Source organism: Phodopus roborovskii, unplaced genomic scaffold (genome assembly GCF_943737965.1).
Source record: "Phodopus roborovskii unplaced genomic scaffold, PHOROB, whole genome shotgun sequence".
NCBI classification, from domain to species: Eukaryota; Metazoa; Chordata; class Mammalia; order Rodentia; family Cricetidae; genus Phodopus; species Phodopus roborovskii.
This window is the reverse complement of record NW_026126433.1, coordinates 30,127,899-30,141,557: the sequence shown is the minus strand read 5'-3', so window position 1 is coordinate 30,141,557 and position 13,659 is coordinate 30,127,899. Positions and strand designations below refer to the sequence as shown.

Sequence of the window (13,659 nt, the reverse complement as noted above, 5' to 3'; positions counted from 1 at the left end):
AAGACTGGCAAGAATACCGGCCTGAGCTCTCATTGGCCATGTGTAAGTGTTGTCATGCTTCAGGGTAGAGACTTTTAAATCATGACAGGTGCGACAGGAGAACAGAAATGAGTATTCTGGGAAAGCTCTGTGGAATGAGTTAGAGGTAACTGGGAACAGGATGATCTGTATCCAAAGCTCTGTTTCCCCCACCCCATATCTAGTAGCTATTCCAGGGACATTCCCCTCCCAGAAATCCATCTTCTAACAACATTTAGCTGTATCTGTGTTATAGATACACACTCAAGTGGCCCAAGCTAAGCTGGTGAGGGCTTTATCAGACCCCATTTGCCATAGGCTGAGATTTTGTCCCATTTGCATTAGAGTTCTATTTTAATTATATATGGGATCCAGCAAGATCACTATAATAGATGTGTGTGTGAGAGAGTGTGTGTGTGAGAGAGAGACAGAGAGAGAGGAGAGAGAAAGAGAAGAAGAGGGAGGGATAGAGAGAGAGAATACCTTAGCTCTGATGTGCATGGGAATTGAATTTAACAACTCTTAAGAAATTAGGTAAGAAAAAAAAACTAATAAATCCCCCTTCCTGCCAACTCTTCACGAAATATGGACTGTTCCAAAGTACCGTTTTCCACAAATCTTGTACCATGGCTTACCCACTCCCTATGAAACTTCAGTTGAAATGTAATTACCTTTATGAGTGTAATAAGAGGTGGGGCCTATAGAAGCTGTAGAAGTTCTTAGGTCAGTAGTTCTCAACCTTTCTAATACTGTGACCCCTTAATATAGCTCCTCATTTTATGGTGACCCCGAAACCATAAAATTATTTTTATTACTACTTCATGGTTGTAATTTTTCTACTGTTATGAACCATAATGTAAATATTTGTAGGGATACAGGTTTGCCTAGGGGATAGTAACCCATAGGTTGTGAACCACTGGCTTAGATCATGAAGGTCATTTATGTTCTCATAGGATGGGTGAATTATGGCAAGAAGATGTCTTATACATATGACTTGGCTTTGTTTTCCTGTCTCTGGAGCATATGTGGCCACTTGTCCTTCCTCTGTGTTGTGATATAGTATAGAGTCCCTCACCAGATGCTAGCATATGCTTTTAGACTTCTCAGCTCCAGAACTGAAAAAAACCTTACATGGTTTATAAATGACCTAGTCTATGGTATTTTGTCAAGGCAGTGGGAAACTGGCTAGGAATAGAACAGGTGTTGATATATCAAACATTTGCAATAAGTGCCTTTGGAAATGGACAATGTGCAAAGCATAGATAAATTGTCAGGACTGTGCAAAGCAACCCTATATTTGTATGATTGCAGCATTAGGAGTGATTCTGATGAAGGAGGAGTCAGTAGAGAAAAGCTGCTGTAAGTCTTTTTCGTGAAGGCCATTCTTAGGAGACGTACACTTGTCCAGAAGAGACAAAATGCATGGGTGGCTCACTCTATAACCACCTACTCTCTTAAGGTCATAGTATGAAAGACCAACCAGGTGCCTTCCCTTATGACCTGACCACCTCCCAACAGCCCTGCCTCTTAAAAGGTTTCACTGCATCAATACTGCAACAATGGGATAAAATTCCAAGCACATGAACCTCTGTGGCGTCAACTCCACCCAATCAGAATAGGTCTCTGTGGGGGGCTGAGGGTGAGCTACATAAAAATGGAGTAAAGGCCATGTTTGTTACACAACTGCAAACAACTTGATAAAGTTGTGTCTATGTCCCATATGGAACTTTATGGAAAGCAAAACAGGAGTGGTGAATTAGGATACATGGTCCCCCAGGCATTCAAACTGCTACTTTAACATGGTTACTTTAGCTACATGTAGTGAAAATAGGAACAGAAATGATTTAAAGATGTGTAATTAAAATTTAGTCAGATTAGTAGAATTTGGAATCTGACTTTCTATAGTTTAAAAAGAAAATGTATAGGAGAAAATACTGGTACTGCAGATCTGCTCCCAAATAAAGGAAGAACATTAAACAAAGAGGTTAAAGCACCGAGGCTCCCCCTTCTAACAGGCCCAGAAAACTAGAAGGGTAGAATGGTTTATGAAGAGAAGATCTAGAGATCTTCTATGGGCTCAATGCCTGGAGCCTCCTGGTGCTTGTGCTCTTCAATCTGGCAGAGTGTTACTAAGACACAGCTTAACTGACCCCAGGTTCAAACTGACCTGGATCACTGTGGCTGTTGATCTAGAAGGTAGAACGGGCAAACCTTGGCAAAGTCTTAATGTCCATAGGTCTTTAGGCTTCCAGAATGTAAGAGCTAGAGGAGCATAGTTATCCTTGGTAAGATCCAAAGGATGCTGATGGGGAGGATGTCCAGATAGACACTTGCCAAAGAAGTAGAGCCACTACAAGAGCTTCTGGGTAGAGAAACTATAGAGATGGGGCCACACTCAAAATCCCAGAATGGTAAAAATAACAGCTTGAACTGGCAGCCTTGGAGAGCCACGTGAATGAGACTCCAACCCTAGAGAAATAGGGCTTAGACATAAAGACAGAACAGTGAGAGGGTTGGGAGCCAAGTCCAGTGTGTCCTGTTGTGAAACATGGGGTGGAATGACACCTTTTTGCTTTAAGACTCAATGTCTTCCCTGTTAGATTTGGGGATTCCTTGGGACCAGTTTCCCCCATTTTATTTTCTATTGCTTTCTTTGGAACAGAAATGCCCACTCTGTTCCTATCCTGTCTTGCATTCTGGCAGCAGAAAATTTGAAACCACAGTCTCACAGCTGGAAGGAACGTGCTTCAGAATGAATCATGTTTATGCTTTATTCACATCCAGCTTAGATGAAATGCTGTGCTTTGGACTTTGAACTTTATGTTGGGATGAATTGAGAATTGGGGGCTATCAGGTGAAATGAATCTATTTTGCATGTGAGAAAAACACAGGTTTGAGGGGACCAGGGATGGCATGCTATGGTTTGGAATGTTTCTTGCTGAAACTTAAACTCTGTTTTAACAGTTTTAAGAGACTATTTACCTAAACATATTTGACTTATGGATGAATGCTATTTCAGAAATAGGTAAGTTATCTTTAGAGCCGTGGTTCTCATCCTTCCGTTAGTACAGTTCTCATGTTGTGGTGACCATAAAATTATTTTCATTGCCAGACTTCAAAATTACAATTTTGCTGCTGTTATGAATCATAAAGTAAATATTGGTGTTTTCTGATGGCCCTAGGTGACTCCTATGAAAGGGTTGTTTGACCCCTCAAGGGTGTCACTACCAGCAGGTTGAGAACCACTTCTATGGAGCAGGCTTCCTATAAAAGTGAGTTGTCTTACCTGTGCTCCTATTTGTGGTTGCCTGTTCCACTGACCTGTCACATGTAGCATCTGACATCCACTGTCAGATGTTAGCACCCTTGAACTCCCCAGCCTCTAAAGCTAAATAAACTTCTATTGCTTATAAATGACCCATTTTATGCTATTTTGTTATACATAAAAATGCATTAAAAAGCCTGTGTATCCTCTATATATTATAGCCAAAATGGTCTTCATATAAAGCTTTGGGTAGATAACTATGCATCATTTTGGATTTGATTTTTCTTCTTGCCAATCTCAGCTGCCTTGCTCCCTCTCAATAGGATTACATCTTCATATATACATTGTTTTCAGGGTCCTTAGGGAAGGACAACCTCATACAGATAGTTTTACACTTAAGGATGATTAACTTCACATTATTGTGTGTGTGGGGGGGGTATTGAATGCAACTAGTAGAAACTATACTTCAATTTTCTATAGTAATATTGGATGAAGTCACAGCTCCTAGTCAAGTCACACAGTTGTCAGGTGACTAGGTAATACTCTCCAATGCTAATCCTAAATTCATAGGGTCATGTGTCTTAAGTAAATGTTTGGGTGAGCAGGAGATTGCAGGAGTTAACTATGTAGTCCAGGCTTACCTGAACTTTATTCTCCTGAGTATTGGGATTATATGTGTGAGACACCACACATGACTAAATACATTTTGATCTATGAGATTTTCAGCATATAATAAATTGGGATGTATTCTCAATATTAATTGAGGAATATTTACCCAGTTATAAAATGCAGATAGACCTGGACAGTACCTACTTATAAGTTTGTTGTAGAGACTAAATGAATCAAGAGCTTTGAAGAGGGTCTACCATATATTATAAGTCCTGAATGATGGCTATTTATTATTATCCATCTTTTTCTCCCAGGTACCAAAGACAATACCTTAGACACCAGTAATGGCTTTTTAAGTGAATAAATAATAGCTATACTCTATTTTAGTGTCTCCTAGAAGACAAATGAGTTAACTCATAAAAGAATACCATGTCATAAAACACTGATTTCTCCTTAGAAGACAGAAGGGAAATAAATACTAGGTATCATGTAGAGGTTTGATAGAACTTGCATGCTTAACCTCAAGTGCAACCATTATTTTATTCATTGCATGAACATTTATTTGGTGCTTAGCAGTGAACGTGACAGCCAACAACACAGAGTTATAAAAATGAAAATGACATAACCCTCAACTTGCAATTTGGTGGAGCAGGGGCACAGGGAGATAGACACAGAGATGATTATAGTTACCAGATTATTGTAATTATCATTTGAAACCAATAACATAGATACTAATGTGTATAGCAAGATAACAGGAGAGGCAAGAGGGCTTCCACAAGACTGGATAGCATTAGTCAGCATTGCAGAAAGGGTCATTTCAATATAGACTTAAACACTAATAAGATGCTTGGGTATCCAGATGGTGAGAAGTAAGAAAAGGCTTCCAAAACATTACACATCTACAGACAGAAGTAGTAGAGACACAGACATATCATGGTACATCTGCATCCTCTGCAAAAGACAATCATAGCATCTAGGGTAGAGAGTGATTGAAGTAAAAGGGATGGAGAGCTTGACAGATACTTGAACAGAGAAAGCTTGTAACTCATCTTTGACAGCTTCACATTTCTTTTCCGTAGGGCCATAGAGACAACTGATGAGTTTGAGACAGAATGTGAAATGGGTAGATCTTTATGATAAATCTCTTTGTTGCCTGTAGAGGAAGGACATGCGGATTAATTAAGGAGGTGGGAGCCAGATAGCAGCCTGTCAAATGACATAAGGAGAGATAAAGCCCATTGCTTGATAGTTGTGGTCATATATATATATATATATATATATATATATATATATATATATATATATACATATATATATATATCAATCTATAAGCATGTGTGAGAGATCTATGAATTAAAAACACGGTGGTGGGGGATGCTCCATGCTAAACTTCAAGAGGGTATTCCAGAGACCAGGACTTCATGTCACTCTCCTTTACTTAAGAATTTTATGATGGAGTATCACTGTGGGTCTTCCAAAGAAAGAGCAGGGCAGGTTTGCTTGATTCAAGTCCTCAGATACCAGCACTGAAATCTAATGCCCAAATTTGTGCAGAAATTTAAAACAAGATCTCAGAAAAAAAAATAATTGTGTTAAACATTATTTTATTCACATTAGCCAAATAGTTTCCAAGGGGCACAAGAAGCAGAAAGTTAGAAATAATGATGCTCCCTAGGTCCACAATAAATAAAAAGTAAAATTCAAAGTCATAGTAAAAGAGAGACAGAGAGAGAGAAAGAGAGAGAGAGAGAGAACCAAAACAACAGCAAACAACAAACTACAAAAGAAAAACAGCATGAACAAGAACAACCAAAACAATAATAACAACATCCAAAAACCAAAAAGCAAACTACGGCCCTACTAATCTTCTCATATACAGAGAGAGAGAGAGAGAGAGAGAGAGAGAGAGAGAGAGAGAGAGAGATTGTTTTCTATAGCCTCACAGCTTATAGTGATTATCAATTATATTTTCAGTATCTATATACTTAGATAAATTTCTTTTCCTTGTTAACCCCCATCTCATAGGGCCTTAGGTTACCAACTCAAACCCCAACCATGACCTATATTTTATATTCCAGTCCATTGTAAATTTAATTTCTAAATTAGCTGAAGATAGCAAGAATAGGGAGAAATTCTGAGATAGCATCATCAGCCTTCTCCCTCAGCTTCAGTTAAAAGGATTTGTGTGATTCAAGGCCCAGAAAACAGTAGACTTAATGCATGTATAGGCTCCTCTCCTCCTCCCCCCATCCTCTGGTGCACAAGAGTGCAGCAGGGGGTGCTGGGAAACAGAGTCTTTGATGATGTTCCCTCCCTGCTGTGAAGACTAATGACTTCAAAGAGGGCATCTGCCATGCTGGGGACTTCCATGGAACATCTGACTGCAAATTAGGCAAGAGGCCCATGTTTAGGATATTGTGTCCAACAACACCCTCCTCTGCCCACTGCAAAGCACAATTTGGACAAGACTAAGACAAGGTTTTTGAAGAACAGGAGTATCTATGAAGCTAGCAGAGTGGGAAAAAAAAAGTAAATAAAAAAACCAAACTAAATAAAACCAAGACTGCCATTGGACTGCTAAGCAGAGAATGAAGTTCAGAGGTTTTGGACAGTGGAAGCAAGGCTGCTCTTCTTGAAAATCATTTCACGAGCAAGTGTTATGTCTATTGCTAGCTGGAGACCTTCATCTTGAAAGGAAGAACCATCTAATTTTATTGTCACTGGTGATACCAACCATCTCGAGGAGCCATACCCTTTGCTTTCCAGGATTCTGTCATTAACAGTCAGTCTTCAGGTTCTGCAACCTGGAAAGAATTGCATTCATACTGAACCAACACAGACTCTTCCTTCTTGTTGTTTTCTAATCAACACAGCACAGAATAGTTTACTGACTGTGTACCGTGTATTTAGTTATTGTAAGTAAGCCAGGGATGTTTTAAAGAATAAGAGAATATGCACATCGATCAAATGCAGATTCTACAGGGGCACAAGCCTTTTTGGGGTTGAGTGTGGGAAGGGTTACTGGAGCCAGTCAACTGTGAATACTGGGTGAAGACTTTACATCTCATTGGGCCTCTGTGAAATAGTTACTATTAATGACTCTAATTCATAGGAGAGGAAATGGAGCTGTAGGGAGATTTGTTCAAGGGAAGTAGGTAGTTAATAAGGGTAAAGCCAGGAATTGGACCAAGATGATCTGTAGAGTTTTAACCTATGTTCTTCTGGTTCAGTTCTATATAGATTAACACTTCCTGTCTCTGAAATAAACTAGAATAAAGAGAGCTTCTGGATCATTAAAGGGTGGATAGCAAAGAAGAAATCTCTTGCAGAAGTGATGTGTTACATGCAAAATCAAGACAGTCCCTTCATGACCCTTGCATAAACATCTACCTTGTGAGTCTGTACCTCATAATATTAGAAATATCACTAGAAGCCATTAATTTTTTTATTGGACACCCATTGTGTACAGCTGAGAAAGATCCTCAAAATTAAGTCCTTGTTTCAAAAACCTTATTAACTAACAGGGTGTCAAGACAAAATAGAATGGGACACAAAGTGGCACAGGAAAGCCACAAGCCTGAATCAGACAAAGATGAAGGTAGCATTCAAAAGTGGGAGCTGGGAAAGTTTTATAGTGGAGCAATTATTTGGCTGGCCTTAAAAAAAGGAAGGGTAGAATTGGGGAACTAGAGATGAAGAAATGTCCTGGAGAAGTGAAGGAGGCAGGTGTGAACACATGTCCCAGTAGGGCTGCAAAGGATTCTGGGTCCACTTTGGGAGGAGGTTCTGTGAGAGGCTGATCTGCAAGCTTCTGTGGTGGTCACAGTGATTCTCAGACCTCACAGATTGCCTGCAGCCAGACTGCTGAGGTCATTCCACCTCCTTCTACTCCTACCATGCAAGTTATGGGTTCCCTTGTGTCCCAGCTTCCTCATTCCCAAAACTTGCTGAGGAATTGGTGTGCATATTCATAAAGCACTTATAAGTAATGCCTGCGACCAAGAAAACATTTAACAAACATGGCCTGCTACTGCCAAAACCAGGTGTCAGAGATAAACAACTAGAATAGTTCATCACTTAGAAGGATGTCCCTGACATGTGGTCTCCATTCCTCACTTGTAAGGGCCATGGGGCACTACAATGACTTCTTCAAATGTACTTTGTAGTTTCTGAAGCAGTTTAGTTCTCTGTCCACTTTTTCATCATGTGGTTTTCTTTCAAAATCCAAACACTCCTAGGACCTAGTTGGAAAACCCTAGTTAGTGGCCTCAAGCCTAGATAAAGAGCTATAGGCAACAAAGGAACGCTAAGAAATAGTTTTCTTCTGGGAAGAGTCCCTCTATTAGTTATTCAGTACCAAAAGAAGCCATGAATTTTATGAATTTGAGAGAGAGCAAGGTGGGAGGTCACATAGGAGGGGTTGGATAGGAAAGGAAAGGCCGGTTACTATAATTATAATATTATTTCAAAAATAAATATGATTAAAAGAGAAAATAAAAAAAATACACTGCTAACTAATCTAACTGAGTTGTGTTAAAGCCAGTACATGTGAATAATCTCATCACAGGTGACACAGAGACAGGCAGACCCCTGAGGCTCACTGACTATGCCAGCCTAGCAGAACCAGTGAACTTTTTCAGGCTTAGTGAGAGATTTTGATTCAAGACAATAAGGCAGAGAGTGACTGAGGAAAACAATTGATGTGAACTCTAGCCTCCATGTACACATCATACATTGCGCGCACATACGTGTGTGTGTGTGTGTGTGTGTGTGTGTGTGTGTGTAAGAGAGAGAATAGTTTTAAGACTTAGGCATTTTGACAGAAAGACATCAGAGATTTAAGATCCAGCCAGCCTGCACCTGACAATACTATTTGTTCTCAGACATTCACCCTACACTGTGCAAAAGTTCAGCATATTTTTGTAATTTACATCAAGTTACCACAGGAATTAGCAGTGAAGCATAGAAGGAACTAAGTACATTCCTTTTCATTCTAAAGGACAGAGCTGATCAAATGGGTGAAAGTCACATGGAAATATATTTTTATTCAGTCCAAAGATCCATATTACAACAATAGAACGAGCTGCATCATCAAATACCATTGTACCTGTACCTGTCCCTACCAAACAGTGATTGGAAACCCGTCTGCTACAAGGACTGTGGGAGGGATGTCTACACAGAGTGGCATATTGGATAATATGACCTTGAGGTGGGCTTGTGACTCTAAGTTTCTAGATTTGTCAGTGATCCAGCTGATACACTCCTGTTCTTGTCCCTAAAATTAGATATGTGACTCACCACTTCCATGAGAGGAGCTAAAATTTAATAAGGTTTTATATAAGACCTGTAGTTACCTTTAGAAAACAGGTCTGATTATGTCTTTCCCAAACCACATGAAAACTTGATAATCCTAAATCGGTCACTGCTCCAGGAAGAACTTCTTAAGATAGGCATATCTTTTCACTTTTTAACAAATACTGATTGAGCTCCTACTATGTTCCTGGAAGTATGTTATGGTATGACAAAGCAATGACACATGAGATATTATTTTCCCATTGTGTAATTTACATTCTGGTGATAGGTTCTGCTTGACTAACCTGCCAATTTGACATTAAAATTGCATCATTTGATGAAAGATCACAGGAGGACAAAATAGGTTACAACTAATTCTAAACAAGATTGGGGAGGACATTTACTGTATACTGATCCAGAACTCACATGTTTATGAATATTACTGAGTGCAACACATCTTAGGTTTTCTCAATAATCCTTACAATTTTATTAAATAGATACTATTATTTTATTGCTAATGACAATGAAACCAAGGCCTATAAAAGTCATAAAATTAGCCAGAAGCATAGGTCTATTAAGTAAAAGGAAGATTTAAGCCAATGTTTGTCAGAGTCTACCCTTGACATTATGCTATACTGTCCCCCATAAAGGTTAAATATGAACAGGTGAGGGTGGTGGATGAGGGTTGGGGGTTGAGTACTTGCCTAACATGCAAGAGGTTCTGAATTCAATTCCCATACCTAAAGTCAAATAATAAAATGGGTAGGTAAATATTAACCTTAGTAGATGGGTGTTATGTAGTTTGCTGCCTAACAGGAAATAGTTTGAGCAAACCCGAGTAGTGTGTTAAGAATATTCAAGACTATGTCTGGGAGAAAACTTCTGAGTATGTCCAGATGAACTGGTCCCTAGGTCAGGTAGCATGAGTAAAATGGGTAAGCTTGTCTTTCAGATGTGAACAACATATTATTCACTCATGACTCACTGGGCAAGGGCTATAAAAGTTTCCCATAGCAAAGACCTGTCCCAGTGTTCCATTCACTCTTATTTGTGTCAGGAGGTGGGTGACTGTGGACCCCTGGATGGAGTCCTGCTAAAGGCGGTGCATGCACTCTGTTAAGATGAGTCACTGTGGCTGAATGCTGGCCACGACTTTGCACTAACAATAGCACAAAAATAATCAGCAACAAATGCCTGTCCCCATAGACAGTCACAGCCTAGGGCCCCTCAGCCTGTGTCTAGCTGAAGTGCTGTTTTACCTCAATTGGACAGAAGCCAATGGCACTTACTGTGCTTAGGCCTCTAGCAAGATCCCTCTAGTGACTTGTTATCCTCTGTAGGATGCTATGTCATTCTGAAAGATTTTCAACTCAGAACACATACTTACTGTTTTAAACTAGTCTCACCTATTGAAGTCTCTGTCCTCAAAAAATCTAAAGCTAAATTTCAGCCTCATCCCTGCTTTCATTTTGAAACTCTTGGGAACAACTGCCCTTGAAGTGTTTGACCAAACAAAGTCTTCTGTAGGGAATCTGATTTTATATTCTTGCCTGTAAAATGTAGACAAAAATCTTCCCTTAAAGTTTTGAAGTAAGAATTAAACCTCAACTACTAGTGTGTTAGTAATTGATATTCAAGAATGACGTAGGAGATGAACATATAATTGAGGGTCTTTTGAGGTTCAGTTAACTGGGGTGGGAAGACCATCTTGAACGAGGGTAGCACCAGTACATGTACTGGTGTCCCAAGATGCATGAAAAAGATAAGGCTAGCTGAGCATCAGCATTTATCATTCTCTGCTTCCCAACTGCAGATGCAACGTGGCCACCTTATGCTTTGCCATTCCCCACTATGATGGACCCTACCTTCCAATAGTGAACCAAAATAAGCCCTTTCTGGAGTTGCTTGTGTTAGATATTTTGCCATCACAACCAGAAAAATAAGAAATACAAGTATGTAAAAGGCTGGCTGCAAAGATCAAGTAGAATCCAGTTTGTAGTTATGATTATGATCATCATGAGTTTTACTCCTGTACCTGCAGGTCAGAGGACAGAAATGCTTTAATGCATGTGAAGTATTATGATTCACTAGTAACATCTACTCAACTCAAGACAGTGATTTCCCAGAGTTGATGACATTCTCTCTGATGACCGTCTCATAGAAGTGAACCTTGACTTTTCTTAAAGCCAGTATTTTCACATGGTTATAGAGAAAAGAGTTTCTGCTATACATTAGCATGGATGGACAGATGACGTCATGCTGAGAACTAGATCCTGGAAGCCTCATGGGAGACTTGCAACTTTAGAGCTAATTGGGCTGATGTAACCTCAGGTTTTGTACAGCTCAACTGTGACCTCTTTTCAGAGACCTTTACAACAGAAGTCTGGGGACTCCAGAATGCAAAAGCCAGGCACAAGTGGCAAGATTAGCACTGGCTGCATCTCCACAAGCCAACAAACTCATCTCAGTGTGGAAAGGTTAATAAACTAGGGGTTGTGGGAGATTTGCTTGCATTGATGCTCCGGGACCACCAATGAAGTTAAACCTTGATTTTTTACTTATTATAAAACAACAAAAGTAGCCACTATAACTAGGTGGGAAGGAGATTACCTGGGAAGGAAAAGGTGATTCTAATTATTGAACTCCAATATTATATAATGAAAACCTGGATGTTGGTGTCATAGTGCAAGGAGTTCTGTTTACTTCCATGTGATGCTGACCAATGTACAACTGAATTTCAAATCATAACACACACACACACACACACATACACACACATCCATAGTTTTTTGAGGTGTGTGTGTGCGTGTGCTCAAGCAAGTACATGGTTTTGGTTTTTTTTTTTTTACTTTTTGCTGATTTTTTTTTTTTAGATTTTTTTCTGCCATATGCACTTCTTTTATATGAAGCAAAACAAAAGATTCAGCACAAAACTAGCTACGCTGTAACAAAATGTTTACTTTCTAATTTTTGAAATTATATATAATGTTTAAAGCTTAGGAAAATAATTACAGCATGAGTGATTGAACTAGAATCTAGAATACTTGTTTAGGAAGAACAAACCTTAAGATTAGTTTTATGGAAATTGCTTTCACAGAAATTGTAGGTGGTATAAATATCACTAATTGCCCATCTCTTTAAAAACATCCAGTTTGTAGGATTTTTGTTAAGATACAGATCACACACACACACACACACACACAGAGAGAGAGAGAGAGAAAGAGAGAGAGAGAGAGAGAGAGAGAGAGTTTATTTATTTCTATGGAAGCCCAAGAATGGTATTTGTGTCCTGCTCTGTTATTCTCTGTCTTACTCCTTTGAGATAGGTCTCTCACTGAACATGGAGGTAGTATGGCAGCCAGCAAGCCCCAAGAATCCTGTTTGTATCCCCCTAGAGTGCCAGGCTCACATGGTCATACCCAGGTGCCTTTGTGAGTGCTGGGATTTGAACTCAGGTCCATATGCTTGCTAAGAAAGAGCTCTTATCCAATAAGCCATCTCTCCAGATTCTTATGGAGATACAGTCTTAAAAACTATTCAGTATGACATTCAGTCTTACGTGCAATAAATGATAAGAATTCATTAGCATTGCATTAGTATCTGAGGACACTGATGTTGTAGTATTATACTAAATATTATAGTAATGTGTTAGATACTATGTGCCGTTGTTATACTGACTTACAGAGGTGTGTGTACTAAAGACTTGGCCTGAATGCTAGACTGAGAGCCTGTGAATTTCTTCTAGCTCCTCACTGTAACAGGTTAAAACTGAGAGTTTTCCATTAGACATAGAGACTGACTACCTTATGGAAAACTTTGAGAAAAATAATGCACTGTAGGAATAGTTGTTGTGACCTGCTGTGGATCTTCTCTGCTTTTCATGATTACAAAGGTTAGGCATACTCATTGTTAAACTATGAGAAAGAACAAAATAGATGCAGATGGAAAGAGGTGGTGGTAGCAAGAACTTTTGATGCACAGAAAAGGAAACTAGAGGTAATACACACAAATGGCAATGACATAAGATAATGAGTGAATTTCTTTTTCTATTGATTAAAAAAAAAATAAATAGCTCAAGTCCCCAAAGGGAAGAAAAATCACAGCATTCATCCTTCTAGTGTTCTGAAACTGGAACCCAAGGAAACGGAGGACACAGGGAGCATTTTTAGTGGAAAACATCCATGCATTCAATAGAATATATGAATTCAGGACACTCTCTGGAAAGCATGGGCAAGACATAAAACATTCATTTCTATAAAATTGAAACAATTTATCTTCCATTCTTGAGCAGATGGGAGGGTAAATTGAGGTTGATTTTTTTTCACCCTGGTGGTCATGTTGGAGGAAATATGAGTATTCCCGCCTCCGGCACTGTTTAAAATAAGTCTTATGGTGCCTTGACTGGACTAGGCAGAGTCAGAAGTCTGGTAGAGTGTCACCGCTCCTGTGGAGGGTAGGCAGCACTGTAGGTGGAT

The 13,659-nt window shown here is 39.3% G+C and overlaps 1 protein-coding gene across 2 annotated transcripts in view; it reads right to left on the bottom strand.

The window, feature by feature from the left end:
- Astn1 (astrotactin 1) overlaps positions 1–13,659 on the bottom strand; it is a 304,509-nt gene that overhangs the window by 118,023 nt on the left and 172,827 nt on the right. The gene's annotated exons all lie outside the window — the stretch shown is intronic.